Source organism: Lepisosteus oculatus, chromosome 5, assembly GCF_040954835.1.
Source record: "Lepisosteus oculatus isolate fLepOcu1 chromosome 5, fLepOcu1.hap2, whole genome shotgun sequence".
In the NCBI taxonomy this organism is placed as follows: Eukaryota; Metazoa; Chordata; class Actinopteri; order Semionotiformes; family Lepisosteidae; genus Lepisosteus; species Lepisosteus oculatus.
The window spans coordinates 51,975,716-51,991,398 of NC_090700.1; positions in this window are offsets into that span (position 1 = coordinate 51,975,716).

Here is a 15,683-nt window from a genome sequence, read left to right on the forward strand (position 1 = left end):
ACCTGGGTTTTTTTAGTGAAAAAATAAATGACCATTTTTTGAAAACACTGTACTTCTGGTTCATTTAAAAATAAAACAACTATGAAGAGCATTTTTTATTCCAAAAGCACATTGTGTCCATCCTATTTATGTATAAAAAACCCAGTTGCAAAGAGAAATTAAAAAAATATATTGTGACTTATTGCACTAACATCTCAGTCCCACAATATCTAAACACAGTGTGTACACACTTATAATACACGTTATAATACACAATGTTAATAATACACAATGCAAAATAATTGAAAACATTAATCTTAACTGCTAATCAATACTGACTTAAATCCATCATTAGTTGGCTCTATTTTACAGACAGATGTGCACATATTTGTAAATGTACAAAAGAGAAACAGCATCAAATGATTATGTTGAACTAGAAAATCCTAAAATCATTCTGATAACTCATGGACAGAATTAAGCTTGAGTGAAGCCATTGATTAAATAAAAAGAAAACAAGTACTCAGTAACACATACAAATACTGTAGTACAGAAAATAGCAACCAGATACTGTATACTGTATTCCTGGGCTCAAAGAAAGGCCCATGTGGACTGGTAAAATAATTGAACTTTTTTAGTCTTCAAAGAGAGAAGACTGCAAGAAGATCTGATTTGAGTTTTCAGAATCCTCGAGGACAAGCCCAAGTCAAACAAGTGGACTTCTGAATCACCTGGAGGCTGATACCCTGTCTCCTTTCAAGAAACAGCTGGGTGCGATCCTGGGATCACTCATCTACTAACAACATAATTGTGTTATAACATGTTTGTATTATTTGGTTTATGGCATTTCTTAATTTTCTTATGTTAAAGCTTTTACATTTTCTACAGATCCATCCAGTCAGAATGCGCAAAGCATAATGCTGGGTTACAACGTGTTGTAATGCCCAACAGCCTTTAATTTTTTTTTAATATTCTGAAGCAGGAATGCACTTCTTTTCTAAAACCGCCATGTGGTACAGTGAATGCTTATCGTGGCAGGTGGAAGAATTCTGGCTGCCACATGAAACACCTGGGTCAGAATCCCAGCCAATTCTCACCCCATGAGGAATAATCTTTGTCCAGTAATCAAATTTAATTTCTTATATTTATTTAATTTTTTATATATCACAGTACAGTATGTTAAATATTACACATAAAGGTAGGGCTGTTTCACAAAGCAAGATTACTCATTCAAAACTAATTTTTACAACTTGAAACATTTCATATTGCTGTTTATCATTTCATGCATCAGTTTTGAACAATGTTAGCCCATTTCCCTTTACAAAACTGCTTTAACTTGGTGATGTTTAAGGATTGTGATTTGTGGGTTCCTGTGCTGGACTGTTTCTATTAATGCTTATGGCCTCATCTCTGACAAATTAACTCAGTTAAATATTTATGACATATTACATTTTCTTAAAAAAGGCTTTAACTAGAATGTTGTAATACGTACAAACTTTGTAACAGGAAGTCAGTTGACCTTTTATCTGAAATGTGTGTGGTGCTTTGTATATGTATTTTTACTTCACTCCTGTCTCTTGTTATCTAGCACTATTTATTTTAAAATAGAACTCATACTCAATACTCATAACATCTTTCTCTCAAGCCAGACCACTATTCTTTTTCTGAGAAATAAAGTCTCTTACTATTGGCTTCACATCACCTACATCAGCAATGACTCTGATTCTACTGATGATCTGTAAGTGATTTTGAAATATTGAAAATCTTCTTAAGAAGTTTGATTTTTAAAAGAACTTATTTTTGAGATCTGATGTTTAGATACTTGGGAAGCAAAAGCATTCCAAACTCTTTAATAAAAATGCATGCGTGAAATTTGTAGTTATGGTGTTTGCGACTGTGCTTCTTGTGTAGCCTGGGGATCTTAGTTTATTATTACAATGATACTATTAATAATGTTACAATTAATAATGCATAATGTGCATATAATGCATTAATACTTTACAATAGTTAATACTTTTTAAATATATATTATAGATATTTTCAGAAAATAGATTTTATATCCATATATATTTAATAATTACATACAGTATTACACAAAAGGGGAGAATGTTTTTTAAATACATTTGTTACAGAGGACAAAGGGAATTAATAGAAAAATATACAGATGTGCCTTATTTAGTGTATATGTATGTAGTATATAATAGAAAAAGAAATGTATAGTATTTAATATTTGTCTTTAAGATATATTCTATTTAATATACTTAATATTGTTTATTTTCTTTGATAGATTTGCCTTGCCTTTCCTTTTCCTTATACTTGTATTAGTTGTCAATGCACCACATTGAAGTATTCTTTCAGTACTCAACAGTACTTAACTGTACTTAACAGCAGTTAAACTGAGTTAGAAATAATGTTGCATTGTGCTTTTCCTCAAAGTTACAGCTATAAAACAAGTGGAAACTAATTTTACAGGTATGAATGGAATCTTACTTAATTTTATGTTGTGCACATATACAGTATGTTTGTCTTGTGTTTCTTTAGTAAAAAAGCTTATTGGTTCTCTTGGAATTGCTGTGATATCCTCAACTGTCACGGTCTTTCTACATTGCCTAATTTGCTCACCTTTTTCCATCCTAAAATAACCCCCAAATAGCTTTGGGAAACGATTTAAATTAAAAAGTTATATGGAGGACAATTTAGAAATGCACATTAACTTAGAATATGTGTCTTCAGATAACGAGAGGAAACTGGACTAGCTGGAGAAAACCCACACTAGCTGTGGTACATCAGAATAGCAATAAACATTTTAGTTGCACTATAAAGAAAATAAATTCAATATAATTTAGCAAATCTTTAGTTTTTAAATATAAAAATGTAAAAAAATGAAATTTACATTTACATTTTCCTATTATAGTGTGTAATTTTTCATCCGGAAAGCAGAAAATAGTTTTTCACATTTACTTTTATTGTACTTTTTTTGTCTTTTTGTCTTCTTTAATTCATGATGTACAGTGTCCTTAGGTTTGGCGCTTTATAAATACAAGTTGTTTTTGTTAATAATAATAATAATAATAATAATAATAATAATAATAATTAGAATGAATATCAGTCATGCAGATGTTTCAGATTTTTTCTTTTGATTTCTGTTTGTAAAGATCTTTTGATCTTTGATCATCTGTAGTTTCTTATTGAAGTTTATTAGAGCCACAGAGAAAAAATATTTTTTTAGATAGTATCTCGTTTATACGAGAAAATTATTGCGTTTAAACGCAATAGTTAATTATTGAACAATGTTGCCTACTGTATTAATACTGTATATTGCATTGTACTGTATATGCAATAATATTGTCCTGTGCAAAGATGCATTGACTTTAACAACAGCAGAATATCGTCACATGCCTCTTTTGGAAAAAAATAATCTAAAGCAGCACGTGTTCTATCTTTTGTATACATGAAGTACAACACCGTGCCAGTAAGCATCCCCAGGTTAAACACATATTGTTTTCGCTGTTTCTCTGTCACGTAGAAATGACCAACTTTCCAAACGCATGTTCTTCTTGATGTTAAGCTGCAGTAACGTATCTTGTACATACAGTAGGTTTTTGCCTACTTTTTAAAAATTGAACTGAATACATTCACGATGACTTGATAGTAAGATGTATACCAACTGTTATTGCTGGTAATGGTAAACGGCAAGCCAACAACGTACAAACTGTATAAGGGGTTGTGTGCCGTCCTGTAATTAATCTTTTTGTGCGGCATTACCCTATCTCTTTACATTCACTTCTGTGCAACCGGGCACACAAATACTGTCTCTTCTCCCTTCGAAATATACTTTTCCTGCATTTTGCTGTGTAATTCCAAATTCAAATGCATTTGATGTCATATACTGTAGGCTTTTGAGGATTTAACAATTGACAAACAATAACAGTAACAGCCAACAGTTGGTATTATGTCTGACTGTCAAGTCATCGTAAATGTATTCCATTCAATGTTTAAAGAGTCGGCAAAAACCCACGTAGAGTAAATGTTTCTGCAGTTTCACAAGAATAGCATAGTGTAACGCATACGGCCGACATTAGAGGTTGTGCGAGCCGGCTTACCAGTGCGGTGACGTCACCGCCCTTCCCTGTTAATAGGAGGGACCTCGACCGCCAAGCAAAGGGGAGATTTCCCTTTAGCTCAACTGGCTAGGTCCCTGTTGAGTGATGCCGGAGGCCCGGGTTCGAGTCCCCAGTGGTGGGGGGCCGACCAGAGGCAGCAGCGGCGAGGGCGCATACCCACCTGAACCCGAGAGCGCTACATTGGTGTCAGGAGTGGGATGGGATAGCCCTTCACCGAGGACGACGAATTAAGCGGGGGAGAGTGTAACGCATATGGCCGACATTAGAGGTTGTGCGAGCCGGCTTACCAGCGTGGTGATGTCACCGCCATTCCCTGTGAATAGCAGGGACTGCAGCTGCTGGGCTGAGGGAAGATTTTCCTTTAGCTCAACTGGCTGGGTCCCTGTTGAGTGACGCCGAAGGCTCAGGTTCGAGTCCCCAGTGGTGGTGGGCCGACCTGAGGCGGCAGCGGTGAGGGCACATATCCACGTGAATCCGAGAGCACTACAATATGTTTGGAAAGCCGTGTCATTTCTACTTGTCAGGGAAACAGCGACAAACACGTGTTTAACTCAGTAATGCTCACTGATGCTCTGACGCTCTACTTCATGTGTACAAAAGACAGAACACGTGAAACTGCACAAACATGTACTGTACATGGGTTTTTGCTCTTTAAACATTGAACAGAGTACATTTATGATGACTTGACAGTCTGCTTCACATCAAGAAGAACATATGTTTAGAAAGCCATGTAATTTCTACTCGTCAGAGAAACGGCGAAAACAATACGTGTTTAACTTGGGAATGCTTACTGACACGGTGTTGTACTTCACGTATACAAAAAAAGAACATGTGCTCCTTTAAATTATTTTTTTGCAAAAAAGAGTGTGACAACATTCTACTGATGTTAAAGTCAATGCTACTTTGCATGGGATAATATTAATATTGTGGCGCCCTCACCTGGTGTTGAGGTGTGCAGAGAAGGGCATGATGGGAGGAGGAGCCAAAGGGGGGACTGAGAGCTACTGGACAGCATGGGTTGATCATCTGGTGCAGTTGCACATTGTTGTGGGCTGTTGGGTTGTCATATAAATAGTTATCCCCGGTTTACACCCTTTTATACTTGTACCCACTTAACCAGCCTATACCTATGTACCTGTACCCCAAGTCATGCTAATGTGTTATAGGCTGGTTACACTGTCTTTGTTTCCCACTGTTGTTGCTACTGTGCTGGTAATAAAATACAGTCATCAATGGCCTAGTTATTCTAGGAGGTGTGGAGAAAACCCTGAAGATTTCCCAGTATGCAGACAACATGACTGTGTTTCTGAGTTCAGACAGGGTTGAAGAGGGCTGTGCAGGTTATACTCCAGCAATACTCCAGGGCCTTGGGGTCAAAGCTCAACCCCTGGAAGAGCAAACTGAAGTTCTTCCGACCTTGGAAGGACAGGACAACAGCACGCAGTGTCTTGAGCTCTGTAAGGAGCCCCTCAAAATACTTGGGGTTTCCTTCCACAGCCAGGACAATGAGACCATCAACTGGACCGAGAGGATTGCCAGAGTGAGCCTGAAGCTGGGTCTGTGGAAACCGTGGTCGCTGTCCTTCACAGGGAAAGTGATGGTGTTGAAAGCAGACATCCTTGCGGTTTACCTGGCAGTGGTGTACCTGCTGCAAGGGATGGTCTTTAAGTTCATCTGGGGCAGCAGATACGAGTACATCACGAGGAACCAGATGTGCCAGCGACTCGAGGAAGGGGGGAGAGATGTACTGCATTTCCCCCTGAAACTTGATTGCATCCTGTTCTGCAACCTCTGCCTGGCATTGCGGGAGCCTATCAGCCACAAGTCCCAGTACTTTGTCAGGCTCTCCCGATGAGGCACCTGGTCCAGTGGACAAACACTGGGCCCAAGGCAGAGAGGCAACCAGAGTTCTACACCCATGCTGTCAAGTGGAGCAGGAGATATGAGGCCATGAAACGGCAAGAGCACTGCACCGACCACAGAGCCCTGTACAAGGAGGTGAGGGGACAACTGGTAACCGGCGAAAGGCTGCAGGTTCCCAGACAAGTCCCAGTCAAGTCTGGGAAAGGATGCAGCCAAAGGAATTGGACAACAAGCTGAAGGACCTCAACTGGATGGCCATACACAAGAGGCTGGCAACCAGAGAGGTATTTTACAGACTATCGCTTACCCCCAGGACACGTGTTTCCTTGCGGACCTCAAAAGCAGGATGAAGCATGACGTTGCCAAATGGGGATTCTCCACAGCGAGGGAGCGCCGGAAAGGATTTTGGGCCCTGTACAGGACACTTAAATTGAGCAAATCTAGCCCCATCATCCACTTGACAATCACCCCCGTTCCGAAAGAATATATTGTGTGTTAAGTTTAAACCTTACTAGAATATTTACTAATTACAAGAATGTTGCTATTGCGAGATGTTGTTTTTGGAAATAAAGTATATTTTATTTGAACATTTTCATTGATCATACAAGGATTGAAAAGCTGCCCAATCCCTAGTTCGTCAGGCATTTTCTTTTTCGCTGTGGGGGTGCTCCCACTGGTGCTGGTTTCAGTGCCTGCCAGGATATCACTTCAGTGCTTTGTCATTAAAATTGGGTTTCCAATAACGCCGTAGCCAACTCTAATTTTTATGTCCACTATAACAGACATAATTTCCCTTGCTTTTAACTGAGTATTTGATCTTTTGTAAGAATAAAAATGATTCAAACGATGCTACACTATCATTCAACGAGAGCACAAAAAATCACAAGGATCCTCAAGACTGCAACAAAGACAACAGAAGAAGATACATGTATCAAATACCTGAGAATCCAAGCTTTTTTATCTATGCTAAGAAGTAGTCTTTAAAAGCCTATGCGATTGATTTGATTGACCGTTATTTATCGGTCAGCGCATTGGTATTCCTTTATCACACAGTAAAAAGTCCAAATTCCTTCCGGGGTGTGCGTAGAGTATATCAGAGAAAATAGCACGGCTTCGAAAGCCTGTCAGCCAATCAGATTTCAGGACCGGAACTATCCATTTTATAAAGTATTAATATAGTAGGCAACATTATTCACAGATTAACTCTTGTGTTTAAACAGAATATTTTTGATGGTATAAATTTGATATGTTTCTCATATAAACGCAATAATTGTCACGTATAAACGAGTTATTTTTTCTCTCTCTGTGGTGTTAATAAGCTTCCGTAGTTGCTAACTAATATATTACTTTACTGATTCAGACTAATTATCTTGGTTTGTTATGCTACTGTATATGATTTTGGTTTTGATTTGGGTTCTAGAAGCATGAGCTTTGTGTCTTAGTAACAAAGGTAAATTGTTTTTCCCAGCACTGTCTTAATTTATAATCCATAACTGTTGATAAGCAAAGACTGCTCTGTATTAATACTTAGATATAATGTAGAGGACTACAGTAACTGCCCAACTCACGTGAGGAAAGAACTCAGATAAAAACACACAAAAGAACTTTTACAGTTTTACAGTTTACAGATCTCACCCTGCACACATTTTATGTGAGAAAAAGAGAGTTAAAAAGTGGAGTTAAGGTGGAAAGCACAATCCTAACTACTGTACTGTATTATATTAACCCCTGAAAAGATGCAGCAAAGAAAATGAGCGCTACATGAATAATAATACTGGAGTAAGCTTTATCATTAAAAGGGCTAGCTAGAAAGATTCTGGGAAATACAGCTATGTGTACAGCCAATCAAATCTACATAGTAGAGGCCATGTGAGTGTGAAAATCAGAAAATCCCTCAGGTGATGGGAAAGGTCATCCCATTTTTTTGAAATGTACTTAAAATATCACTTTTCACTGACATGGTACTCTTGCTGTTCTAGTTCATGGCACCCTTGCTTTAAAGAGTGCTTCAGTGCTGTCTTAGAAAATTGTATTTTTCTCTCCTAATGAAATTGTAATACACATGTACCGTACATACAGTAAATAAATACAGTATCTTTTGATATCCTTACATGATCCTCAGACAAAAAAAAAGTAACCTGGAGTATTTTAAAATCCCATTAAAATGAAAATCTATGTACATCCAGGTGTTTTTCTGTCAGGTAGTAAATTCCAAAAGAAATTAGAGATTAAATTAAAGAACATACTTATTCATTATAAATATTTTTTTAATTAAGAATATGTTACATTGCATTATTGCACTTGTTTCTCACATTTTCAGGCAGTGATCAGCACCCACTCAAATTAGAGTGATTGAGATAAATGCTTTTGCTTATTAGTGAATACGAATGTTGGTGCTGCAAAAGAAGATGCAGTAAATGTGTCATGAATATGCTTCAGTGTTCTTAATGCTTATAATTTATTTATTTCAGAAAACATCTCTCCTGCAAAACTTTTTTTCAAAGAGACAGCAGTGAAAGAAGGGGATCAAGTGGAATTCAAATGTAAAATATCTGACATGAAATACAGAAACTTCTCCACCACACACTTCTATCTCTGCAAAGACGGAGTAGGGACAATTCTAAAATGGGGAAAATATTCTACTGGAGTCACTTTTGTCATTGTAAATGCCAGCAGGGCAGACACTGGTAATTACAGCTGTGTGTACAGCCATGAAAAACTGCCTCCTAGCAATGTGACTAAGCCAGAAGGACAAAATTTTGTCTTTCTTCAAGTGGTCGGTAAGGCCTGTTATTTTGTTACACTAACAAAGCTGTAATGCAGTAAAGTGTGATTCTGTAAGCAGCTCTTCCAATGTAGTAGTAGTAGTAATAATAATAATAATAATAATAATAATAATAATAATAATAATAATAATGTTTCTTTATTAGCCCTATACAATTTCTTGCATTAGGAATTCGTCTTTTCGCATACCCCAGCTTTTCTCCATGGAGACACAGACACACAGACAGGGAGAGAAGCTTGGGGTCAGAGCGCAGGGTCTACCATTGTACGGCACCCCTGGAGCAGTTGGGGTTAAGGGTCTTGCTCAGGGGCCCAATGGAGTAGGATTCCTCTGCCGGTTGCGGGATTTGAACTGGCAACCTTCCAGTCACAGGCACAGAGCCTTAGCCACAGTAATTCTGTAAGAAAAATGTATTCAGCCTACCACTGTTTGTCCCTTTCCTATACACTAAATAGTTCTCAGCACCCTTCTTTTTGAAGGATTCCAGCACTTCACATCTTCACATCTTGTATCGTCACAAAATTGTTTATCACGTTTCCAGTTCACTTCATTTGAAATAACTACAGGAATTGTATTTTTATTTCTTTCTCTAATTTCCTAATTTGTTTCCTTTACTTTTTAAAACCCCCTTTTGATTTTTGTTCTTCACTGACACTGAAAGGACAAGTTGAGAAACTTGGAGTTCTTTCGATCTGGGTCACGTTTAAACCTTGGAGTGAGTCTTGTTGCTCCTCTCTGATCTTTTCTAAGGCTTCTTTATCGCTGCTTTAATGTGGAGAACAGAAGTGTATGTAGCAATCCAGATGTGGTCGCACTACAGCATTTTACATTTTCGGCATAACAACTAATCATTTATATGACCTTCTGTTGTGTCTTATATTTATCTTCTATTCTGCCCATTAATCAGACATTGAGAGAAATGAAGGTACTACAACCCATAAAGTTCCCTTATGTTTAGTTTTCTAATTCTTGAATTAAATTTCTGTGACCTTCATACAATATGTAAAATTTAATACAGTACTATTAATTTCATTGGCCATTTAAGTTCTGAACCTCAATTAAATAAATCTGTTTTGATTTAATTGGACAGCATGCTGGCAATGTAGTGATCATTGCTTTCTCACAAACCTCAGTCAGACGTTTGATTTTAATATTGGTAGCTGCTATTTGGGATCAGAATGTTCTCCCTGTCTTGAGTTTTATCTGGGTACTTTTGTTTTTCCCCATCTTCCAGACACATGCAGGATAGGTTTGATTGAGATCTATAAATTGTTTGATTCCAGGTCCCCTTGAGGAAGTGAACTGTGAGTAATGAAATGAGCCAGATTCATTACTCTGCTCTGTCAAGAGTAGCTCTGGTGCTTTTCTGCCCATTGCTCAGAATTGAATATGAGCTGCATGCATGAATACATGGACCTAATTACATCCTGGATGTTAGCTATTTCCCTCAACTTCATATCATCAGCAAATTTAATCACTAATTTGCTCCTGACACCCAGATTTATTTTAATATAGAGCAATGGATTCAGTTTTGAACCCTATGCGACTCCACTTCCAACAAAGCATGGTTATTCTCTTCTTTTATTTCCCTCAGTCCTCTGGTGGAACCTGTTGTGAATCAATCTTCAATGAACAACCTTAATTCTAATAGATTTGAGTTTTAAAAGTATTCAGTAAAAATTCATTTTCTGAAAATCCAGATACAAAAATGTATACATCCTGCATATGCTAGTATATTATGAGAATTTCAAAATGCATATTTTGATTTTTCCATGTGCTGAACCCCGAATAAGGGGTTTTCAAATACTGTATATATATATATCCATTACGACCATTGTATGCTCAGGTAAAATAATGCTATTATAAAACAAATTAACTCCTGTGGCATCAGCAAAGTTATTTTAAGATCTGTAAGGATCCACTATTAGAGAGTTTACATTGAGTGAGTTGACATCTGCTTTAGAGAGTGTGGGTTTTCTGAAGATCTTGATATTACAACTGAGTATACATTACTGATGGTCTACAGTGTAGTCATAATTTCTACCTTACAGAAGCATTAAAACACAGATAACATAAAGAAAACGCTTTAAAGGACTGGGGAGCACCAAAGTATGCTAACACATTACTTAACAAGATATCTACCAAAGTAACACCTCCTCAACCTGCCAAAGCCCTGTGTTTGTCTTCATAGTCACTTTCAAAATCAATCATCCTTGGCCACAAGGGGTAGCCAATGATGACAGGACTGGGTGAAATGTGAAGCTGGGCTTGTACTTTATCAATAGGCATCAGTTTGATTACTTTTCTTTCATCTTGTGAGATTTGTTCCCAGTCGGAGCCATCACATGGTTGAAACTATGATATACTGCAATTTACTGTACTTTTAAGCAATGAAGGTGTGTGGCACTTTATGAATGGTTTTCTACATATACCGGTATAGAACTATATAGCACTTTGTTAAGTGACATTTATTTTTAAAATACTATAAAATAGTATTTTATAGTATTTTAATGTATAATTTATATTATATACTTTTTTCATTGCTTCTGTAATTATTTCCAGCATTTCAACACTATATACTGTATACTGTTTATAACTTTGCTTTGTTTTATGTTTACACCTTTTAGAATTTGATTAATAATTTGATTAATTTAGTTATGCATTTTGAGTGTTTGTATATTTACAGTAGAAACTACAACCACACAGAAACTGATGGAGGTAACAGCATTAGTACTGTATGTATAAAATTATTCTCATTTTAAATATTAAACTAAGAACAAACAGCTAAACACTATTATATTTATTTAATGTTATGTAAGAAATAATATACACTTTATGGGGTGGAGAATAATTTCAATCTCATTTATTACTGTATTTCAGTGCTTTCTAATTAATCATTACTGTACAAGCATTTCAATACGCAATCTCTTATTATAGGACACAAACTTAAAAGAAGATGAATTAACAACTTCCAATATATATGGTAGAAATATTTCTCTTTATATTTTATTCTTCGTTTTATTCTGTTTTTATTATTTGTAGGAGAAAGGACAACCACAAAGCAACCAGTCAGTGACCTTTTGGGTTTGTATTGCTGCTTTTTACTGTAAGTTTAAGATTCATAAATTATATTGTACTGTTTAAAAATAGCATTTTTGCATGGAGTACATGGTACATTTTTTGTTTATCATTTACACAGTTATCTTGCAATTAAAATTTCCTTTACATTTTCAATGTGCAGAATAATGTATATTCTATTATTGCTCGTCTTCCTTCATTGCAAATAAAAATAAGTTTCTAAAGTCATTCTAAGTAAAAACATATACGTACTGTATACAATACAGATAGACATATATCAGAAACATTTCAAATATTGATTATATCATTCTCATATTTTAGCAGATAGCCAAGCACTGAGAGTGACTCTGTGTACTCTTGTTCCGTTGCTAATATTGTCAATATTGATAATCGTTTGGAAGTACAGGTGCCACTCAAAACAAGGTAGGCTAAATTTCAAGAATACTTTAGTTTTTCTTTATTTAGGGGTTCTTTGGAAGGAAAATAATCTTTTTTTATATGTAGCTAATGTGTATTAATGCGACTAATAGTCAAAAGTATAAAAGTATAAAATAAGTAGTCAAAAAAGACTTATTTTTTATGTCTGTTACCAGGGTGTACAAAAGTGGATAGCCAAAGGTGAGTTTGTTTAGTGTGAATGTTCATCAAAATGTTAAGAAACCTTCACAGTAAAATGTGAGAGGCCAACTTGCTGTTTGTATTTTTTCAGTCAGCTTAGGGATGAAGATGAAGTCAATTCTCACACATTGGATGCTTGTGTGAGAAGAGCATCTTGTAAGATTTTTTATTTTATTAGATCATTTGTATGCTGCAATTTTAAGCTTTTTTGCTGAATTATGTTTTTTTTCTCTTTTCATCTTTTTTATAAAGATACAGAAGGACTAAGAGCAGACCAACAATGGTAAGCAGATTTTGTTCATCTGAGAATTCACTATGGATGAAATCTGCCGGAAGAGGGAAATGTATCAGTTGGTCTATCTATCAAGAAGTCTTTAATGTGACAAATGAAGAACACAGTATCAGAGGGCAGTTGTCAATGCATGGGAAACCAGCACGATGATGAAAAAAGATTTTCTCCAGAAGTATCAAGTTATATCAGAAGTTAGTTAATGTTATGCTGTCTATGTTATTCTCTTTCAATTATTTGTTCCTGCATACGCTGCTCACATTTTAAAATAATTTCATATTTCATTTTTATTTCATATTAAGACCACTAATGTGACAATTACAATGTTAATACACAACATATATATTAAACTATGTTTGTATAATAGTGGCTTGATCTTATTAAATTGTTTTTTATTAAATGATGCATGCTTTTTGTGATTCTTTATTGGGGTCCATTAATACAAACAACACATTCTTACTGCTTGTTTTACTGCAGTGACATCCAAGAAACCTTAGGTGCATACTCTGAAATAATGGAGACCAATGGTGAGTAGGTACCAAGCCATTGAAAATAACAGTATTTTAAATTACTCGGACAATATACAGTACTATATGTACTGCAATAGCTGCAATAGGCTTGCATATTTTTTATTTTATAATTCTAAAATTTCTGTGCAGATAATTAATCTTTTACCAGATGCACACATCAAACTCATCCTCTTAAAATCTCACCTACTCATTCCTCCCCATTGTCTGACTTTTTCATCTTTGTCTAAACTGTCTTTCTTTCTCTGCCCCTAAACTACATGGCTTTATCCTAGATCCTTCTCTTTTCTACTCTCAGCACATTTCTTCTCTGGTATACTCCTGTTATCTGCCTAATCAATATGTATAATATCTGCTCCTAATCAACGAGTTTATCCACTCAGCTCCTCCTCAAAGCCCTTGTTTTCTATGCTCTGGAAAATTGTAAATGTCTAACAATCTAACCTCCTTGTATTCTGAATCTATCAGCTCTGACTCATGCAAAACCTCTGCTGAGCACTTTTCATCAGCTACTGTACTGTACCAGTCTCTGGCTGTATCCAATTAAAGATCAATTTACCAACCTGCCACTCACATCATCACTCTTCCCCTTTCCCTCTCAAATCCCTTATGTCTCTTTACTAAAGCCTCTGTGCTCATCTATAGCCAGCTATTTAGCTGCTCCTTTTCTTTCCTCTCCTTACCCTTGGATGCTCATTCTCCTCTAATGTTCCCTTGTGTTAGAGCTGTATACATGGGATCAAGACAGCACCATCTATGACCATGAGGAAGCTAAATACAGCGAAATTCCAGACTGCTGAGGTAGGTTGTCCTGTAATACAGATTTGGTATAAATGTATGTTTTGCACCAGTCGTGTTTTGTCTCACTAGATTGTCTTGGTTTTCACAGGACAAACAGTAGCCAGTAACAAATGTGAGTATGTAAAATGTAAAACATATCAACACAGCACAGCCTGTTTCAAAGATAAATTAATTGTCCCACAGGAAATGGAATACTCAAAAATCATACTGAACTATAAGTTTATATCTTTTGTTTTCACTAAATGTGTAAGTAAAAGAAAACAAAAAGGTTTAGGTTTTATACTCCTTTTGGTGAACTGCTTAGGTTAAAGGTCACTAATTGGATTTTCTGCCTCAAAAGTCCATGTTGTTTTCTGGATTTATTCTGGTTGAAAAAATATTTTACTTTCAAAAATAAAACTTTGCTCCTTTAGAGCACTGACTACACTTGAAATGGGCCTCTTTCTAAAAACATTTTTTCTTTCCAAGCCTTTCTCCAACAACCCTGCATCTAACAATGAAAAACACAACCTTTAATACAAACCGAACCCCATGTGACAAATCAAACAATTAATTCCAACCCATTAAATGTTCAATTAGCAATCAGTCAGAGGTGAATAACATACAATAGAAAAGAGTTTTGAGGGGTTTCTTTAGTGGCCACTAGTGGTGCTACCTTTGTCACTGTACCACTCAAGCAGAACATCTACCACATACCTACTGTATGTATCCAAAAATGACATACTAACATTGTGATTGTGCAACTCTGACATACTTAGAATCTCAGAACAAATAAACAACTCTTTATTGCCTTCACCTCAAACAAATACAAATAGAATTTTATGCCAGTATTTTTGATGACTGACAAATATCACTTTTTGGTAAATCCTCTCTCACACTTTTACAAGAATAAAGATTTTCAAAAACATGTAAAATACTGAAGATAGTAATAATGAGTAGTATACCTTCCAAGTTTGTGTCAATTGATGCTAGAAAACTCTATTTTATATTTTAATGTACTTTCAAGAAACTGAAAAACAACTGTTTTGCATTGATTGTGCCATGAAATAGAATGGTCTGGTATTTTGTGTCTGTCAGTATCACTTCACTCCATATGTTCTGAAGGTTTAAGGTTGCAAAGTAGCATTTTGGAACTACACCCAAATCTGTGTGAATTGCTTGTAAAAAACATTGTTTGTCTCTTGTAGCTTTGCATCTTTTCAATTTATTATTATTTTCAGATTTGGTGACCCAGCAGTTACCTGCTAGTTACTATGCAGACGAGGACATCCAAAAAAAAAAAGAGACCAGCATGAAGAAAACAGTACTTACACAAAACGAAACAACAATTTGTTTTCAATGAAGTTTTTTGTGACCTTGCATTAAAATGTTCTTTAGCGTGTACATATGTAAATATGTAAATAGAGAGGTCCAGTCACACAATGGAAATGGTTACAGGCTATAAGAATCATACTCTACAGACTACCATGATGAAGGCAAGAGATACACCAGTAGTGAAAAAACCTTTCAAGGAATCACATGGTTGGTTAACAAAATGTTGGATCCTATGAGAAATGTTTTGGACTCTGCATCCAGCTTGTTTTTGAATTTGCAATGATGTTGTCTCTAACATCACGTGTTCC